The following is a 21,914-nucleotide window of genomic DNA, read 5'->3' as shown; positions in this document are numbered from 1 at the left end:
AGCTGCTAAATAAATGCTACCTTGTTAGGAAAAAAGTATTGTGAAAGACAGAAATGTAATATGAAAACTTCTCTGTGTTTTCTATATCAATCCCTTTGGAGCCCTGAATCTATGGGATGTATACTATTACTGACTTTAAGCTATTTTACAACTCCTGAAGTTATAGGAAACTAACAATAATGCAAGTAATTCTCGTTCATAGAAATTCAAATGTTGTCTGGTAGAAGTTAGATTAATTTCTCTGACCATTTACAGACAAAGCCAGTTTTGTATTATTTGTAAATTCATTTCACCTTCCTTATTGAACAATGTTAAGAGTGGTACATTTGATTTTTCAATTGATTGTAATATCTTACTAATATTCAAATTAATCAATGAGCTAAATAAAATCTTTGTTATGTGCTCATTTTACATTTGTATAAGAGTCATGATTTTACTTTTTTTAAAAAAGTATTTTCCCCCTGGATATTAGTGTAATGACTGTTTTTGAATGATAACCTAAAAGATTCATAAAAATCTATATATTCTTACCATTTGTTTGTTCATCATGGGTTTTCTTTTTTATTTGATTTGGGATTTGTTCCATGAATCACTTTGTAGAAATCTCCTTTAAAACTTGTTTGAACTCAGAATGCTGCCTGCCATATCAGTAAACAAAGGATGTTGCAGCCCTCAGCCATTTAGCCACCTGCCATGGGGGAAGTGAGGATGGAAACATAATGCCTAGCATCAAATCATCAGACATTGCAACCACCTCTCCTACAGAGAACCCTGAGGATTCTCAGAATGAGAAAGCACAGGACACTGGCCCTCAAAAGCTAAGGTGGATATCAAAGGAATAATTTCAGTGAACCCAGACTCTTGCATCTTCCCATACATAGAAAGGCACTAAATTCCTTTACTTGAGATCTCATTTTCTTTAATTAACAGTGATTTTTTGACAGTCCAACTGACTTGTCTTTGTTGTAAAAACTCCTATATAACCTGGCTCCCCTTCTTGCCTCTTTGGAGAAATTTCTCAGAGTTATCTGAAATGATGTGTTCTGGCTTAAGTCCTAAGTTTTTCCCACAAGGTAAAACATAACTCTCAATGTTTAGGTTGTGTATTTTTTTTTCAGTTGACACTTCCTTTGAAAAGAAATGTTCAGTAGCTCTTTCTTAGGTTTGTTTCCAATTTTGTGATGTCTGAAATATTACATCTTCTGAGATGATTAAGGACTAAGGAAATTAAGCCTATGTTCCTCTTGATAGATGTTGTTATATGGTAAAATATAAAATTCTGTATGAAGGTTAACAATCTTTATCATATGTAATGATCAAAACATAATATAGACTGCTTAATAATGCTAAGCCTGATGTGAAGAATCCTATACAAATTATCTCATTTATTATTTTCTTACAAAAATAATATGTAGTTCAAAGATAGGAAAATTGAGACATAGAGAAGCTAAGATTTGTACTCCAAGACATAGTCAGTGAGGAACAGACTGTAGATGTAATTCAAGATTGTCTGATGTCAAGTCTCAATCTTGATATTGGACTCACATTACCTCCCAAGTAAAATCTTACCAAATTTTAGCAGGATCCTTCTTTAATATCCATCTTTCAACAAAGTCTTTCAAAAGTTTGGTTCTCATCCTAATTTGTGGAGGCATTAAAAAAGTATTCAAAACACACTTGGCAGTTTGAAAGATCTCAATTTCTTCCTCTGAGAATTTATCATCTCCTCTCTCAGGAGAATTTAAAATTATAAAGGTGTTTTATTTAATTTGCTAAATCAGTTAATAACATATAACTAACTCTGTCTATTTCTAATATGCCCTATATTTGTTATTTTAAAAAGAAGAACAAAAAAGACCTAAAGTCAGCAGAAGGAAGGAAACTATAAAGATCAAAGAAGAAATCAATAAAATAGAGACTCAAAAAACAATAGAGAAAATTAATAAAACCAAGATCTGGTTCTTTGAAAAGGTAAACAAAATTGACAAATCCCTGGCCAGACTCACTAAAAAGAGGAGAGAAAGAACCCAAATAACCAAAATTATAAATGAAAAAGGAGAAATCACAACGGATACTGCAGAAATACAAACAAACCATAAGAGAATACTATGAACAAGTATACGGCAACAAGTTTGACAATCTGGAAGAAATGGACAATTTCCTAGAATTTTACAGCCTGCCAAAACTGAATCAAGAAGAAACAGACCAACTGAACAAACCAATCACTAGAAATGAAATTGAAGATGTCATAAAAACACTCCCTACAAATAAAAGTCCAGGACCAGATGGCTTCACAGGCGAATTCTATCAAACATATAAAGAGGAACTGGTGCCCATCCTCCTTAAACTCTTTCAAAAGGTTGAAGAAGGAGTTCCCGTCGTGGCGCAGTGGTTCACGAATCTGACTAGGAACCATGAGGTTGCGGGTTCGGTCCCTGCCCTTGCTCAGTGGGCTAACGATCCGGCGTTGCCGTGAGCTGTGGTGTAGCTTGCAGACGCGGCTCGGATCCCGCGTTGCTGTGGCTCTGGCGTAGGCCGGTGGCTACAGCTCCGATTGGACCCCTAGCCTGGGAATCTCCATATGCCGCAGGAGAGGCCCAAGAAATAGCAAACAGACCAAAAAAGAAAAAAAAAAAGGTTGAAGAAGAAGGAATATTCCCAAAGACATTCTATGATGCCACCATCACCCAAAATGTATAATTCCTTTAGCACTCGTTAATCAAAATCTTTTCATATTTAATCTCAACAATAATCTTATGATATGAATACATTATTCCCAATTCATAGAAAAGCTGAGGCTTAGAATACTTTATGTCACTTGTCTATGATTGTGTGCCCAGTAAATAGAGCTAAAATCCTGTTTCTGTTGTTTCAGTTCCAAGCACTTAACAATCTCAGTTAAGAATTCTCCAAAATCGGAAATCTCTGGAAAGGGTTGGACATGTTTCACTATAAGCTGAATAATTATCCTGGATTTCATATTATATCATGAATGAGCTTTCTGAGAATTCAACTACATGGAGGCCAAAGTATGATCTGCAAATAAGTTAACAAATAATACATTCTTAGGTATTTAGAATTGAATGGGTTATTAGAGAGTATCTAACTCATCATTTTATTTTGCATACAAAGAAACTGAAATCTGGGGAAGGAAAGGAGCATTTTGAAAATTGCACATTCTGATTGGAAGAATAAAGATAAGAATTGAGGTTTCCTAAATTTCAACCTGTTTTATCTTTTCCCTATCTGTAATAGCTGATATTCTCACATGTTATAGAGTAATTCAAACAAAAGACATTGCTTTGTTTGCCCGGTTGATCTAGGTCATTACTTCAGCGAGCCCCATTGTTTTCCTAGTGATATTTTGCCTAGGGAAATGAGAGCATTAAGAGATCACAGTAAACACATCCTTTGTTTCAATACTAAAGGATTTCCTCATGTAAAGAAAAATCACACAAAGTAAAAATTAATGATACAGGGTTTTTTTTTTTTTTTAAGTTTCCATTTCCACATTATTTCTCTTATCTCTCCATTTTACTCCTAAATCAAACAAGTAAAATTACATGGAAATATGGTAATACTTACTCTTGTGCTGTCAAATCTCATTGATAGTGTGAGAATATGGCAGCGCTTTTTGCTTACTATTTTGGTAAAAGAGATAGTTCCAAATACTTCTATTCTGTTCTTTATAGTATAATTACTTAATAATGAGAGACCAAATATAGAAATGTATGCCTGCTTTAGCATACACAGAGTCTACTAAATTTGCAGAACTGTCCCACTGAGAGAGCTTTGGGCCAATCTTCTCTCATTTTGTAAAATATATATATTAAAAAATAAAAAATAATGAACCGAAACTCAATTAAATAAAGAAACTATAATGGGGAACTCTTATGCCATTCAACAAAGCAGATCCTGACAGGAATTAAAAAAGACTCCTTTCCTGGCAAGGGCACAACTATTGAAAAGTCATGGGCTCTTTATTTACTTTAGCCTTCTCAACTCCCTTTACTCCTTCATAAAAACATTTTCTTTCCCTTAGCTTGGGAGGAATTGCACATTGTTTGCCACAGCTGCAGGTCCTAAACTGCAATTCTTGATGATCCAAATAAACTTGTCTTTCCTAGTGAAAAATCTGGCAGTCTATTTGGCTTTCTGTCTAGTGGAGTACCAATGCTGGTATTCTGCCACCCATGAATAAGTGTTATCGTAGAACCTATTTCAAGTTCCTCCAGAATGTTTTGAGTGTTTCTATTCACCTAGAGTACAATTACCCTGGTAAATGTTCTCATATCCCTTAGAGGAAGTTTAGTTTGAAGATCTATAGCACTTCCTTGTGGTGATATTCCAGAGTACTTATTCTAAAATATCTAATGTATCCTTTGTTCAGAAATCTCTGGATTTGGAAATTATTCACATTTGGTGATTGGATGGGGAGCCATGATTTTTTTTTCTGAATTGAATCCTGGTGATTCAGTCCAGTTTGGACCTCTGTTCACCAAACCTAGATTATATATCATCATCACCATCATCATCTTAGTCTGCTCAGGTTTCCATAACAAAACACTACAGCTTAAACAATAAACATTTATTTTCTCACAGTTCTCAAGCTGGATGTCCAGGATCAAGGTGAGAGTAGGGTTCACTTATGGTGAGGTCTCTCTTCCCAGCTTGTAGATGGCCACCTTCTCACTTTGTCCTCACATGCCTTTTCCCTAAGCAAACATGAGAGAGCAACCTCTGGTGTACATTCCATTTCTTATAATGGCATCAGTTCAATTGGAGTAGGGCCCCCTCTCATGATATCAAGAAGCAGCAGCTATTTCAGTCTCCACTGCTCAAGGCTTTGCAGCCTATATATAAGTTTTATGAATAAAGAAAATTTTGAGACAACTTCAGCCTCAGCCAATTTCTAAATGCAACCTAATCAGAGATGCTGAGTCTGAAGTACACAACTGAACTGATCAAATTCCAGACCCACTGAAACCATCTGAAATACAAAAGTGAATGTGTTGTTTAAAGCCACTAAATTTGGGATTAATTTTTTAACTGCAATTATATCTGAAACCCTGCTATAATTTAGACACTATAATACTGGCTCATGGGTAGCTACACTGATTGGACAAAATGGAAAGCTAGTATGTAGAATAAATAAAAGATTTTACATGTTGAAGTCAAATGAAAGTTGTGGCATTGCAGGTTAGTTGGAAACAGAATAGTTATTCAATACATGTACTGAGAAAACTAATTTATCCTTATGATAAGAAAGGAAAGTATATACCCATCACATACCATACCAAAAATATATGTCCTATGTGGTTTAAAGATGTAAATATGAAAAAAAAACTTTTCAATGTTTAAAGAAAATTATATTTATACTCACAGCAGGGAAAGACTTTGAAATATACATGCAGAGATATTTATCCTGAGACCAGCGTCCTTATCCTTTCATCATAACATAGGTGATTAATCCTTGACCCCTACCATGGTCACTTACTAGAGTGAGCATGGTCAAATACAGTTGTCAACTCCTTCAAATATGATTTTTGATGTATTTAGGTATCAGCAGCTTCAAATAAAATAATTTTTGATGTATTTAATTCACTACATTAGAGTCCTTTGCAATTTAATGATCCAGAGTACTTTTAATTTCCTTCAGTGAAGAATAAATGAGACTTTATGGTTGGCATTAATTCAATATGTGTCAAATAATAGTAGGAATTAACAATATTAAGTACACTAAGTGAATCCAATCACAAAATAAGAAAGGGAGAAAGGCATATATTATGCCTTTAAGCTAAGCAGTGGTTTGAATTCTAACAAGAAACCTGCAATGTCAGAGCCTTAAAGAATGATCTTTGTAATATAGTATTCAATCTCTGAATCTGCTATAGAGAAATTTGTAAACAGAGAGGATACTTTGATTTATCACTTAAGTCAAGAATATATAGTTTGCAGAGAATCAGAAAGACATTCGTTATGTAAAATCAAATAATCTGTACCCAAAATATTAAACATTTATTGCATTAAAAAAGTACCCAGATGAATTTAATTTAATGTAGGCAGACTCTGGGGCTATATGTGATATGAATGACTTAAACACATATTTCAACTGCTCAAGGAGGCCAGTTGATCTAGATGAACAGGTGGGGTTGGAAAATCATTTTTTTCTGTCTAAAACTTGATAAAAATGGACAAAATTAACCATCTGCTACCATTATAGCCTAAGGTTAACAAAGGTTATTTCTTGTGGATTTATACTCAGCTATGAACATGTGCTGTGAAATTTTATTTTATTTTTTTAAATTAACTATACTTTAATTTTACAAATTAATTAGTTAAAAAATTTACTGAGTATGTTTAATTGCACAAGACTCTAGGCTAGATTCTGAGGACAAAAATACAAAAAATAAATAAATAAAAAGACCCTGTCCTTAAAGATCTCAGAGTCTAGTGAAAGAAAAGGACAATGTCATAAAGAAATACAGTATAATGTGATAAGGGCAATAATAAAGTATGTACACAGTCTAATGTTTAGTGCAATGGAGGCACGGTAATATGGAGGTACAGAGGAATTCACGGTCAGCCATATTTTAAATAGTATATGGGAATTTGCCATGTGGCCAAGGGAATTAGAGATAGAAGGAAAGAGATATATTTTTTCAACAAACTTCCTAGTTTGGGACAGATATTATGGGATAGATACTTTGAAATGAGCAGTTAAATTTTAAATTAATTAATTTGAAGAGAACATTTGTTTTATTCTATTAGATTAACATGTTTTTAACAATATTTAAACTTTAATTTTAAATTTTATTCTCTGGGATTAAAAGATAGTAAGTTTTATTAGGGCATATTTCTCTGTACTTTACCACACAAAGAAGAACTTGAAATAAAACCAAAAATTTGTTGTCACTAAAGAATCTTAATACAGTATGATTGCCTATATAAGAGATTAAACCTATGCAATTCTCTTGGCCTTTAGGACTACAAAATATCCCACTTCCATAAAGATTATTTTTATAGTGTTTTCAGAATAAATAGACAAAAAACCAAAGGAAATGACTTTTAAAATGTAATCATTAATCATGGAAGTATTCCTTGATTCTGTAAAGGAATGAATGTCACATCTTCAATGATGGATATAACCCTCTTCCAACTAAGGTAATGTTTCTACACCAAAATTTTCTCATGTCATTTTTCATGTCTGCATTTCTCAAGGTATAGATTGAGGGGTTCAACATGGGAGAGATGAAAGTTGAAACCACCATCATGGATTTACCAGTGGGAGAACTGGCATTACGTCTTGCATACAGGAAGATACAGGGAAGAAATAATAAAATGACCACAGTTATATGGGATGTATAGGTGTAGAAGGATTTGTGATTCCCTTCCAAACTATGAGTCTTAAGTGAATGTAATATTACCACAGTTATATGGGATGCATAGGTGTAGAAGGCTTTGTGATTCCCTTCCAAACTATGAGTCTTAAGTGAATGTAATATAACCCCATAGGAAATTAAGAGATTAAAGACAACAAAAGTGCATATTGTGCCAACACTAGCTATCATAGAAGGTCCAATGAGGTGGGTATTTGTGCAAATAAGTTTCACTAAGAGGTACATGTCACAGGCAAATTTTTCAGTGATATTGGGCCACAGAAAGGGAGCTGATAAATAAAGAGAAACTGAACCAAGCAATGTAGAAAGCCTCCAGTCCAGGCCGCCAGCAGCATGAGAAGACATATCCACTTATTCATGTTGATCAAAAATTGAAGACATTTACAGATGCTTACATATCAGTCATAGGCCATCACCACCAGGAGAGTGACTTTGGTACCAGTGAAAAGATGGCTATAAAGAATTGATTCATACAAGCCTGGAAGGAAATAGTCTTTTTCTCATGAAGTGAGTCAGTGATCATTTTGGGAGCAATGGCAGTAGAACACACAGTATCTATAAATTATAAGGGAGCTAGAAAAACATACATGGGGGCATGCGGTGACCAGCTGCCCCCAATAGCCACAACAGATTGTTCACTATGGTCAAAATGTAGATAAGTAAGAATGGGACAAACAGAATTTTTTGCATATCTGGGTTTTGTGTGAGCCCCAAGAGGACAAAGTCAGTCACATTACTCCTATTTTCCATATGTTCTCCCAAAGGTGTTGATCAGTTGTCATAGGCTACAAACAAAAGTGACGATAATAAATTTGAAAGAATGCATGATTTGTGTCAAAAATGAAATGCCTTAATAGTGTTCACTCTGCAAGGTCTCACACAGAGTAACTCTTTAGAAAATGAGACTTTGGCATCTACTTTCACAAGTACTCCTGTCATTTTCTCAAATTCTTCGCTTCAACTACAGTAATCAGACTTCAGTATTCTAACTGGGAGGAATATATGAGTAGCCATGTCTGTGAGATGACCAAGCAAACAATAATAATAATAATAATAAAAACCCGCTTTCTCCAGAATATATCTCACAAAGATTTCATTTTTTACTTTATATATCATTTTCTTTTTTTTTTTTTTCCTGATTGCATTTTGGCCTTCTGAAATCCACTGTGAAAACAATCTAATCTCTATTGACTTTATTTATATAGTTATACAAATACCTAGGTATGGAGCATAAAATTATAGGCTGACATTTGATGACTGCCTTTCTGTGTTACTATGAGCTACAAAAATGTTGAAAAATATAACACACACCAGTGAAAGAACCAGACATTTTATGAGTGTTCATTAAATGCTTATTAAGCTCTATTTGGTTAAAGTGAATTTCAAAAATTATGAATGCAACTGAGAAGGAATATATGAAAAAATCTTCTCAACCAAGAAAGCACAATGAAAGTAATTTTTTTTAGAAATACACATGCACAGGAACAAACACATACACAAAATAAGATTTATTACAACCTAGGTTACCGAAGGAAAAAATTAGTACAAATCTAAGTGAATGAGTACTACATAGATATTTTTGCTCTTTTCCAAAATGGGTTAGAATTGAAGATTATTGCTAAGCAGAGCTCAATTATGAATGTCAAAGATTTTAGGAAAAATCAGTTGTATAGTAGAAAGATTTCTGCACACTGCATCTAGAAATACTATTGTATTTTGCTCAGTCATTTTAGGAAAATCACATCTTGATGCATATTCTTACTGGAAAGGTGATAACCTTTCCAAATGTGTAAGTTTCTAAATTCTGATCATTGAAAACTTTATTCTCAGTGGCAGGCTAACACTTTGGCTTGTTGACCCTCTTTGTATTTATCAGGGTAAACTAGTATGTATTAAAGATTATTGGATTATTTAGTAATACATAGATTAGAAAATTAGACTAATTTTATTGTTGTTGTTGCTCATATTATAAGCATTGGTTATCTGAATCTGTGTGGAATATGAGACATTCATTTTCACTTGAGAAAAATAAATTATTCATTAGACCTTTCAGATATGATCCAAGGCCAATTTAACATGTAATATGTAAATTTTATTTTGGCAAAATTATTTCAAATGGTGCTCCATTTCAGCATCTATAGTTACAGATTATCATTTGTGAAGGGCAGGAGATTTTTTTATCCTATGTGCCTCTGGCAAGCCAATTTGTACTCAAAAATAAGAGGGAGAATAAAAATACCAGGAGAGAAAATAACTACTGACTGAGTAAAGGCAGATAAAATATTTAGCAATGATTCTGCAAATGTTAGCCAATAACAACTGATGTCTGAATTTTCAGTTTAATAAAATAATGTTAGTATGACCCTCATAAATACAGGTGTTATTTCAATTTTGTTTTACCAGGTCAATTTAGAAATAAACAATTATCTCCTTCATATTTGCATGCTATTTTTGTACTCAGGAAATATATTTCCTAAATGCAGAAGAGGGAAAGGTCAGGAAATTGGAAAAGAGCTAATGATAGACCAGCATAATGAAAGAAGCATGGGGTTGGAAGCAGATTTAAATTCAGTTCCAGGTTTATCATTTACTGTGTGAACTTTAGTAAATCACTCAGACTTTCTGAGCTTCAACTACTTTATCAATAATGATAAGATGATAAAACATATTACATAGGTGTGTAAGTATGAAATTAAGAAAAGATGTTAATATACTTAGCACAGTCTCATAATTGTGGAGTTCAGAAGAAGTGGGTTTCCCACCCTCACCCCTTTTAAATCTTAGTGCTATGACTAAATGGTGTGTGTGTGTACACATTTTTTTTTTACTGCATCCACTACATGTGTTAGTTCCTGGGCCAGGGACTGAACCTGTGCCACAGAAGCAACCCCAGCCACTGGAGGGACAATCCATGATCCTTAATCCACGGCACCACTAAGAAACTTTCCAAATCAGCATTATTTAAAAAAAATTTAAAAATGACAAAAACAAAACTGAGAAATAATAATATCCAAACTGGGCAGCAATAGAAATGTGGGTACGACTTGGGACATCTAAGAGGGGAGCTCAGCTCTTTTTCCTGAATTTGAGGGCATTCTCAGACATTATAATATTCTTTTTAGAAATTTTATTATGACATCATTCCAGACACATGGTGAATATTCTCAATGCAAAAATCAGGATAACATCCCAGGAAAAGAGGTTTGAGATCAAAGTTCAGCAATGAGAGCCTTCAGGAAGATGGAATCAGGAGATGTCTGGCACTGATACTGATAAAGAGTGTCCCCTACATTAGAGGTTGATGGATCTCAGAGTTAAACATTTGATAAAAAGTTAACACAAGATAGGCCACCTGACCTGAAACCAACTCACCCACAGATTGTGTTTCTACTATTAATAGACTCCAGGGAAGTTCCCACTCAGAATTCAAACACCATGTAAACATTAAGAAGTTGGTCCATAAAGCAAGAATCCACAGTGAAGTTAAATTCATGTGATTGGAATGTATTTCTTTCTTAATATCCAGAAAAACTTAGAGAAAGGAAGAGTTGGAGAGAAAAAAAGGAGAGATTTGGAAGCTGAATATGATTCCTCTGAACATAATGTAGGGCTTCTGTTTCCTTCCATGATCTTGAGAATTTAGACCCCAGAGAATATGTACTGAACTCTTTCTTTTTATAGAAGAAAATCAGAGATTTGATTGAATGCTCTCCTAGCTGGTTATCTACAAGAAGGTTGTTTCTTCCAAATCACTGGAAGCTGTACCTAACCTAGCCTACTTCGTGAAGTTCTTTTAAAAAATGAATTACAGAAAAATATACAAACTGAATTAGAAAACATGATGACTACAGTGAAATCCAAGGTGAAAGATAAATCCAATCAAATGCAACCATTCACAGTCAATTGCTATTGAATTTACCCTGATTTTTCTGTCTTTTTTGTGTAGACAGTGCATGTGCTTTGAGATGTATAAACAACATGACTTTAAATCTGACTTTTTTTCTTTATGTAAATAATTTTTACAGTCTTTGGAAACATTGATGTACTATTGACACTAAAGTTGTGTCATCTTCTAAATATGGGCAATTTACACTTCCAAGCTTATATTAACACAGCTAAATAATATACTCTCTTAAAAATGACAAGTCCATTTTGAAAACATGTTTAATTCTCTCGGTGTCAAACAATTAACTGGTTCCACTACTCCCAAGTGACACCCAATTAGATCCTCTCCTCCTTCCCCTGGGCCCCTGACAACCTGACTGAAACTTGCCAGGAAACCATGACACAACAGAGGCTGTTGATCACCAGGCATAGAATTATTCACTGTATTTACTAGCATGGTCTTGATCCAGAATCCTGTGGGTCTGCATGATTATTCTTTCACTGGGATAGGTTTGATTTCTGCAATGCACACTCCCCTCATCACTGACACCTCTGCACCTTGGACCAACTCTTCAGGAGCCAATTCTATACCCAAGTCTCTCAAACTTGCAGCTTTCTCTTATATTAGTTTTCTTTTTGTTTGTTTGTTTTTTTTGTTTGTTTGTTTGTTTTTTGCCATTTCTTGGGCCACTCCCACGGCATATGGAGGTTCCCAGGCTAGGGGTCCAATCGGAGCTGTAGCCACCGGCCTACACCATGCCACAGCAACATGGGATGTCTGCAACCTACACCACAGCTCATGGCAATGCCGGATCATCAACCCACTGAGCCAGGCCAGGGATCGAACCCGCAACTTCATGGTTCTTAGTCGGATTCATTAACCACTGCACCACGACGGGAACTCCATCTTATATTAGTTTTCTATGCTGCATAACAAGTTACCACAGTCAGTGGCTTACATTTCTTTACATATTTAAATCATAGTTTCTGTAGCATAATAGTCTGGGAATTTTTGATTTGCATGGGAAAAAAAATTGTTGAGTTATGTGAGAAGTTTTGCATAACTTTATAAGATACTGCCAACCTATTTTCAACATTACTGAACATTTACCCTCATTGGAAGTGCATAAGCATTCAGCTTGCTCCACTTTTTCACCAATATCTGAAACTCTTATTCATTTTAGCTATTCTATTGGGAGTACAGAAGTATCTCACTGAGGCTTTAGTTTTAGCTGTAATAAGAATATCATTGATGACTAATGATGCTTAATATACTTATATATGTTTATAGAATATTTGTATATTCCATTTTGTCAATCATCTGCTCAAATATTTCACCAACTCTTTTTTTTTTAATTAAATACCAACTCTTTAATTGATCGTTTTTCTTCTTGGTTTAAGTATAAATAGTTTTTGGCACATTCTACCTACAAATCCTTTATCAATTATATATATACATATTGCAAATATTTACTCATAATCTGAGGCCTAAGATTTCATTTTATTAATGGTTTCATTTACCCTTAATAAATGTTTACCTCATGTTTAATGGTGATGAAACTCCTTTTATCAATTTTTTTTCTTTTTTTTTCTTTTTTTTTGTCTTTTTTGTTGTTGTTGTTGTTGTTGTTGTTGCTATTTCTTGGACTGCTCCAGCGGCATATGGAGGTTCCCAGGCTAGGGGTCTAATCGGAGCTGCAGCCACTGGCCTACGCCAGAGCCACAGCAACACAGAATCCCAGCCGCGTCTGCAACCTACACCACAGCTCACAGCAACGCCGGATCGTTAACCCACTGAGCAAGGGCAGGGACCGAACCCGCAACCTCATGTTTCCTAGTCGGATTCGTTAACCACTGCGCCATGACGGGAACTCCCTTTTTATCAATTTTTAATGATCCAACTTCTTTATATTTCATCCAAAAAAATTCTCACCCAAAGTTTTGAGATTTTTTTTCTGTCATATGCTATTTTTTTGGTTTTATTTTTTATGTTTACAACTCTGATCCATTTCATTTTATTCATGCTAATAATTGTGTATTGTCTTAAATAAAAGTAAAGGCTCACTTATCCATGAGGATATCCAGTTATCTCAACATTGTTTTGGAAAAATTATTATTTCTCTAGTGAATTGTGATGATATGTCTTCTTGAAATTTAAATGACTAGAGAGGATTGAGTCCCTTTGGGGACACTATTAATAGTCCTCTGCCTTGATTACTCAAATTTTTGGAATAAAATAGGGATTTGAATTTGGGGAAAGCAGGACAATATTTTATTCAATTTTGTTTGCTAGTCAAAAGGTAATAGGTTTCGTGAATAAAAATTTTCTGTCACCATTTTTTTTTCCTTTTTAGGAAAGTTCCCAGCTTAGGGGTCACATCAAATCTGAGCCCCATCTGTGACCTAAGGCACTGCTTGGGGCAATGGCAGATTCTTAACCCTCCGAGCAAGGACAGGGATCAAACCCACATCCTCAGGGACACTATGTTGGTTGAGTTCTTAACACACTAAGGCACAATAGGAATGCCTGCCATCATTTTTTATACATGAATAGTAAGTTATTCCTTAAGTTACAGTAAACTGAAGCATTTGTCAAAGCCATCTCTTGGGTATCAATTTCCTGGTAATTCTAGAGAATCATCTTAGACCTGGACCTGTCTGATGAGCTGAGAATAAGTTTTACTTTGGAAACACACATATAAAATATGCTATATATGATGAAGCATTTAAAAGTAATTTACAAATATTGAAGAAAACAGTTGAATAATTTTTTTATTTTATATTTGGGTTTACATGTGGTTTACAGCTATTCGGCTAAACATTGATATATGCAATAATTAATAATTAACAATCAACAATGTGCTACTATATATACATATTATATTAACTAAAATCTGTTGATTAAAATATGTGAACTTGAATCACTAATTGCCCTAAAAGAGTTGAACAATCTGTAGCACAGTAAATCACATTATCTTTGGTAAATAATATAATGAATCTCATAATATCATATTGAGTGACAAAGAAATTTTGTGACAATTAATTTTCTGAATGTGTTTTTTTTATATCTTCATTCTGAAGGCTGTAGATCAAGGGATTCAGCATGGAATCACCACTGTATAAAACACAGAAGACACTTTAACTGTGAGCCAAGAGGTTTTGGTGTTAGGCATACAATAAAGGAAAAGGATAGTTTCATGGAAGATGGTGATAGCTGTCAGGTGAGAAGCACAGGGAGAGAAGGTTTTCTGACAATATCTTCCCAATAACAAATGGGTCTGGGAAGATAAACTGCAAATATCCATTATCATTCAGGCTATTTATTTGTTTATTCTGCTGCACTTGTTGGTATGTGGAAGTTCTTGGGCCAGGGATCCAACTGGTACTGCAGTTGCAGCCTGTGACACAGCTACAGTGACAATGCCAGATCTTTAGTCTGCTGTGCGACAAGGGAACTTCCTGTTCACAGGATATTTCAATAAATGAATACTCTTCAACATTTGAAAATATTGGCAAAACCCGAGTATATTAAGGAGATTTATAATTCTCATTTATTGGAATAATTACATTAATAACAAAAGATATTTAGAAAATTATTTCATATTCAATCCTAGAAATTTCAAATAATTTTGGCAAAAATATCTGGTTTAGGATTAGGTTTGTTCTCAAATTGAAACTAGGACTACATTTACAAATCAACAAATATCCTATGAATTTTTTGCATCTTCTCCATTGATCACTGCTGCCAGTTTTTATAATACAAAATTTAATTATCAGAAATACTTCATGCCCTCTTAGTGAAAATTAAAATGTCTCTGACCAGGAGTTCCCACTGTGGCCCAGTGGGTTAACAACCCTACATAGTGTCCCTGAGGATGCAGTTTCGATCCCTGGCCTTCTTCAGTGGGTTAAGGATCCAGCATTGCCACAAGCTGCAGCATACATCATAGGTGCAGCTTGGATCTGGTGTTGCTGTGACTGTGGCTTAGCTGAAGTTCTGATTTGACCCCTAGCCTGGCAACTTCCATATGCTGCAGGTGTGGCCTTAAATGAAAAGGTCTCTGACCATATAAAAGGGCTATCTTTAATTTTTGGAATAATCTATCAGATCTGGGTTTCCATCTTTTCCATCTAAATTGAAATATACCAAAAGAGACCTGAAAAGACCTGAAACCAGAAGATCTCAATTAATTTATGGAGGAGTGCTTTGTACGGTTAATGAACTTCAGGAATTTTCCTTCTCAGTAATGAAAAACTCTTTAAGATATCAACAGGTTTAGGCTTGTAATAAAAGTGGCAGTATATTTCAATGAGAATGCAAGTAAAATGGCATTTTATTTGCAGGACATAATATCAAAGAATAAAAAGAAAAAAACTGAAAGCTAAATTCCCTGTCTAAACTTTGCCAAATTGTGAGTCTTTAATTTGCCTCTGTATCTATGAAGATATAAACTGTAGAGAATTATAATTGGAGTATTACTCAGTGAATCACAAAACCATATAATTATTTGAAACTGTCTCTTGTGTCACTATGGCAGATGCATTTTCTTCCAAATCATTAGAGGTAATTATACCACTGTATCTATTTCATTACTTACTTTTAGATTTTGAATTATTGAAATAACACATTGTTGTTGAAGTAAACATGAACTGTAGGATTTTAAATAAGGAAAAGAGAACAATCTAGAAATGATTGTTATGAATGCAACTGAATTTAAAATCCTATATTCAGAGTAGAGTAGAGAAAATTGGCCAACATGACCTGAAGCAAAGGATGAAGGTGACCCTCACCAGTCATTTAATGTGCTTATCATTTACCACCCATTACAGACCAGAGGTGATTTGGGAGACATGCCAACTTAAAGCAATGTGGTCTCCTGGACTGGATCCCAGAAAAGAAAAAGGACATTAATTTTAAAAACAAATAAACAAACATAGAATCCAAATAAAATTTTGATTTTTAGTGATCATAATATAACATTATTTCTTTTTTTATTTTATTAAATTTATTTTTTATTGTTATTTCCTCCAACACATTTTTTTCTACTGTATAGCATGGGGACCCAGTTACACATACATGTATACATAATTTTTTCTCCCATTGTTGTGCTGCATTGTAAGTATCTAAACATAGTTCTCAGTGCTACACAGCAGAATCTCATTGTTAATACATTCCAAAAGCAATAGTTTGCATCCATTAACCCCAAGCTCCCAATCCATCCCACTCCCTTTCCCTCTCCCTAGGCCACAAGTCTATTCTCCAAGTCCATGTTTTTCTTTTCTGTGGAAAGGTTCATTTGTGCTGTATATTGGATACCAGATATGAGTGATATCATATGGTGTCTTTCTCTTTCTGACTAACTTCACTCAGTATGAGAGTCTCTAGTTCCATCCATGTTGCTGTAAATGACATTATTTTGTTCTTTTTTATGGTTGAGTAGTATTCCATGGTGTATATATACCTATATACCACAATTTCCTAATCCAGTCATCTGTTAATGGACATTTGGGTTGTTTCCATGTCTTGGCTATTGTGAATAGATCTGCAATGAACAAAATTTTATTTTACTGTGGTAAAAACACTTAAGATATACTCTCTCTCTTCTTTTTTTTTTTTAATGTTTTAGGGTCATATCTTTGGCATGTGGAAGTTCCCAGGCTAGGAGTTGAATGAGAGCTGTAGCTGCCAATCTACACCACAGTCACAGAAACACCAGATCAAAGCTACATCTGCACCTATACCACACCTCACAGCAACCCAGGATCCCTGACCCACTGCGTGAGGCCAGGGATTGTACCCACATCCTCATGGATACTAGTTGGATTCATTTCCACTGTGCCACCACAAGGGAACTTAGAGATATACTCTCTTAAGATTTTTTTTTCTTTTTATGTATTTCCCCAGGCCAGGGATCAGATCTGAGCCACAGTTGTGACCTACTGTGGCAACACCGAATCCTTTAACTCACTCTGTTGGGCTGAGAATCAAACCTGTGTCCTTGCACTGCAGAGATGCAGATGATCCTCTTGCACCACAGCAGGATCTCCTTCAGATATTTTTAAGTGTACCATACAGCATTGTTGGCCTCAGACATCATTTTGTATAGCACATCTCTAGATGTTATTCATATTATTTGATTGAAACTTTGTGCCCGTTGATTTGTAACTTCCCATTTCCCCCTCCACTCGCCTCTGACAACTAACATTCCCTTCTGTGAGTTTATGAATTTGATTATATTATATATACCATATAAGTGGAATCACATAGTATTTCTCTTTTTCTGACTGGATTACTTCACTTAGCAAATATTTTCAGTGTTCACACTCGTGTTCATATATTACAGAATTTCCATTTTTTAAAAGCCAAATTGTCTTCCATTGTTTATGTATACTACATTTTTTTTAAATCCAAAACTACAGAGATGTTTAGGTTGTTTCCACATCTTGGCTGTTGTGAAGGGTTCCGCAACAAATGTGGGAAGGCTAATACCTCCTTGAAAACTTGATTAGAATTTTTTTATAAATATCCAGAAGCAGGATTACTGGATCATACAATTTAATTTTTAATTTGTAGAAAACTTCATACTGTTTTCCACAGCAGCTACACCATTTTCATTCATACCAACAATGTACAATGAGGTGTGATGAAAATTCTCTGAAATATATTTGCATTTTATTTAGTAAACTGAAAATTATTAAAAATTTATTTTTAAAATATCAGTCACTTAATAGTCCCATTTTATTGTGTCTCTAATAATACAAGCAGCTCTGCTTTATGCCAACTCACCATCCTTTCTGAACTGATGCAGCATAAAAGTAATAAGCAGCATCTCAGCCTCCACCCCTCCAACTTTGAATTATTTTGCTACTCCCCTTTCAGACTTTGTTTTTAGTGTCTGTGGCTGTGAGCGTGTTGGACTAGGTTGCAGGGTGGTGTTTGGGGGTAGTAAGTAACACTTCTGAACACGTATTACTAAATAATAACTAATTTAGTGAATGTAAACTTACATAATATTTTCTGATAATACATATATTTCACAATAAAACACACAAAATAAAACACACAAAAAATCTAATTACCTAGACCACAAAATTGGTATTTGAAGTAGTCCAGATTCAAATACAATCCTCATATAAAGAGAATCTAGAAAATCAGAGCAGCCTTAGAACATACTCTTAAGTATGTCCTATAATCTTAGCAATTATTGTAAGTTTTTTTCAATGGTTGCATTAACAATGAAGAATTTAAATTGTAAACCAAAATGATGTATTACTACTCATCCACCAACTTGAAAATAGTGAAATGTCTAATGGCAGTATTAACTTTTGGCGAGAATGGGCAATAAGTAGAACTCAGGTATAAGATGGATGGAATGTAAACTAAAACATAGGCCTTATCTCACAGAATGACAGCTTATAAAGCAATGCAGCACATCCTTGTGTGAAAATGTTCATAGCAGCATTTCCATTAAAGGCAGAAAAGGAAATATCCAGGAGCAGAATTGCTGGATCATATGGTAGTTCTATTTACATTCTCTATTTACATTCCTAATTTACATTCTCACGAACAGTGCACAAAATTTCTCTTTTTTCATCCTCTCCAACACTGGTTATTTGTAGAATTTGTAGAATGAAGAGAGATGGGGCAATTTAGGGATATTGAATTAAAACACACAAAATACTCTGTATGCAATAAATAAGCAACAAGGATATATTGAAGAGCACAGTAATCGTAGCTATGATCTTGTAATAAGTTTGTTTTTCTTTTACAGGACTGTACCCACAGCATATGGAAGTTCCCAGGCTAGGGGTCCAATCAGAGCTGCAGCTTTCAGCTTACAATGAAGCCAGTGGAATGCCAGAGCCCACCTATATATGCATCCTACAACACAGCTTGCAGCAATACCAGAACCTTAACCTGCTAAGCAAAGCCAGCAATCAAACCTGCATCATCAAGGACACTGCATTGGGTTCTAAACCCACTGAGTCACAACAGAAACTCCTTTTGTAATAATAACTTTTAGTGGAGGATATCTTATAAAAATACTGAATCACTATACTGTATACCTAAAACTAATATAATACTATCAATAAACTATAATTCACCATAAAAGAGGAAGTAGCCAATCTCAATTAATAGCAGTACAATAAGTAAATTATGATGTATTAATTTTAGGAAACATGCTTTAGCAATACAAAATGAACTGCTGTTACATGTAATCACTTACATATTCTTTTTTTTAAAAAATGCTAAACCAAAGAAGCCAGATATGAGGGCATACTCTAAAACTCTATATGGATTTCAAAAGGAAGCAAAAAGGTAACTTTGAGACTCTCATAAAATATTCTCAGGGGTTGTAACTGAAAAGAAACATTCTGAATATGACACAGTTCTTAAAGCAGATTGCTCCTCGTGGTGTTAGAGAGGCACAGCGACTAGAAAGTGTTTATGGAAATGTAAAGTACTGACAGAGATTTATCTTTAATTTCTTGGAGAAAGTAACATACAGAACTCCTATTCAGAGTTTAGTCTGCTTGTTTTCCATATTTCCTGATGTGAGAGAAAGAGGGAGAGAAAAGCAAGGCAGCAGAAAAGAAGGGAAGATAACACAGAAGGGTAGTTGTTTACAGACTTCTGTACAGGCTTTAGAGGAATGTTTTTAAGCCTCTTACATTCTGGGAGTAATAAGTAAACAGAATTTTATTTATTTTTTTCTTTTGAATTGAAGATGATTTTTTAAAGAATAGTGAGATTTAATGATCATATATATACACATATATTATCTAATTTTCTCAATAAACTGTAATCCCATTACTAGAAGAAAAAAAATTTAAATGTATAAACACATTTAAGAAAATAACTCCTTCTGTCTCTTTTGTCAAAATTACATTGAGTGAGAAAACAGTGGCTCAGCATTGATTAATTTTCTTTTTGTTGTTGTTGTTGTTGTTGTTGCTGTTGTTGTTGTTGCTATTTCTTGGGCCGCTCCCGCGGCATATGGAGGTTCCCAGGCTAGGGGTCCAATCGGAGCTGTAGCCACCGGCCTACGCCAGAGCCACAGCAACGCGGGATCCGAGCCGCGTCTGCAACCTACACCACAGCTCACGGCAACGCCGGATCGTTAACCCACTGAGCAAGGGCAGGGACCGAACCCACAACCTCATGGCTCCTAGTCGGATTCGTTAACCACTGCACCACGACGGGAACTCCCTGATTTTCTGATTGATACTTTCACTTCCTGATTGATACTTTCACTTCATTATTTCTAAGGCTATAGGTAATGGGGTTTAGCACGGGGATCACCACTGTGTAAAACACAGTGGCTATTTTGATGAAGATAAATGATCTTTTGGAGCTGGGTGCACAGTAAAGAGGAAGAAAGGTCCTATGTAGGATGTTGATGGTGGTCAGGTGGGAGGCACAGGTGGAGAAGGCTTTTTGGAGCCCACCAGCAAATGGCATATTGATAATCATAACAATGATGAAAGGATAGGAAGAGAGGATAATCAGGAGGCTATAAGCCTTGTTGAATGTGGAAATGATAAAACCCAGCATCAGGTTGAAATAAGTGTCAGAGCAGGAGGCAGAGATGATGGCAGAATACTCTCAAAGTGATTTATGATGTTAGAACCACAGAAGGATAGTTCCAAAAGAGAATATGTGAGTGTAAAGGATTATAACCCACACCATGAGTAAGATGAGGCTACAAGGAGAGTACAGAGCTTAGGAGACACAGCAACCATGTAGAGCAGGGGGTTACAACAGCCACAAACAAGTCGTAGGCCATCATGGCTAACATGAATATTTCTGTAAACACAAATGTTCAGCCAAAGAAAAACTGCATCATCCAACCCATGTAAGATATAGTCCTTATGCCCACAACCAAGATCTCTAAGAGTTTGGGTGTAATTACAGAAGAGTAACAGAAATCAAGAAAGGAGAGATGGCTGAGAAAAAAGTACATGATTCTGATGATCACAATCATACCCATGTTCCCCACTACAGAAACTGTGTCGATGGTCAAGAAGACCAAGAAGAGGGGCACCTGGAGGTGTGGGTATTCAGAGAAGCCCAGGAGGATGAAGCTGATACCAACACTCTGATTTCCCTCTTCCATCACTCTGGTTCCTGCTGGAGAAAATCAAATGTCCTTCCTGAGCAACCAAATGTGACAGAGCTAGTGGCTATTATTTTTTTTATTTTCCCTCAGGCTGGGCTCTGGCCTGGAACAGGTGGGTGGAGTTTGGGGTTTCCCAGGAAGGCAAACAGGGCCTAGTTGGAGCCTGAAGGCTGCACTGTGTGTCTTTGGGTGTTTGTGGGGGAGTAGTTTGAGTCCTGATAGAGGGTCAGGGCAAGGATAGACTAGAATGATCTGATCATCAGGGGTGGCTCAGGGAATGCACATGTTTGAATTTACTCAGCTATTCCCCACTTCCCTCCACATGAATGTCTTTATTTTATTTTATTTTACTTTATTTTATTTATTTACTTTTTAGGGCCGGACCTGTAGCACATGGTGGTTCCCATGCTAGTGGTCTAATCAGTGCTACAGATTCAGGTCTACACCACAGCCACAGCAAAGCCAGATCTGAGCTGCCTCTGCCACCTACACCATAGCTCATGGAAAT

General features: G+C 35.3%; 2 pseudogenes; both read right to left on the bottom strand.

Moving 5' to 3' along the window:
* Window positions 1-7,124: 7,124 nt before the first annotated feature.
* Window positions 7,125-8,150, bottom strand: LOC125137414 (olfactory receptor 4A15-like; annotated as a pseudogene).
* A 6,142-nt stretch (window positions 8,151-14,292) lies between these two features.
* LOC125138255 (olfactory receptor 5D18-like) lies at window positions 14,293-21,403 on the bottom strand (annotated as a pseudogene).
* Between the last annotated feature and the right edge of the window lie 511 nt (window positions 21,404-21,914).

The sequence above is a fragment of the Phacochoerus africanus genome, chromosome 10, assembly GCF_016906955.1.
Source record: "Phacochoerus africanus isolate WHEZ1 chromosome 10, ROS_Pafr_v1, whole genome shotgun sequence".
Taxonomy (NCBI): domain Eukaryota; kingdom Metazoa; phylum Chordata; class Mammalia; order Artiodactyla; family Suidae; genus Phacochoerus; species Phacochoerus africanus.
The sequence above is the reverse complement of the archived record's forward strand: the minus strand, read 5'-3'. Positions and strand labels throughout refer to the sequence as shown.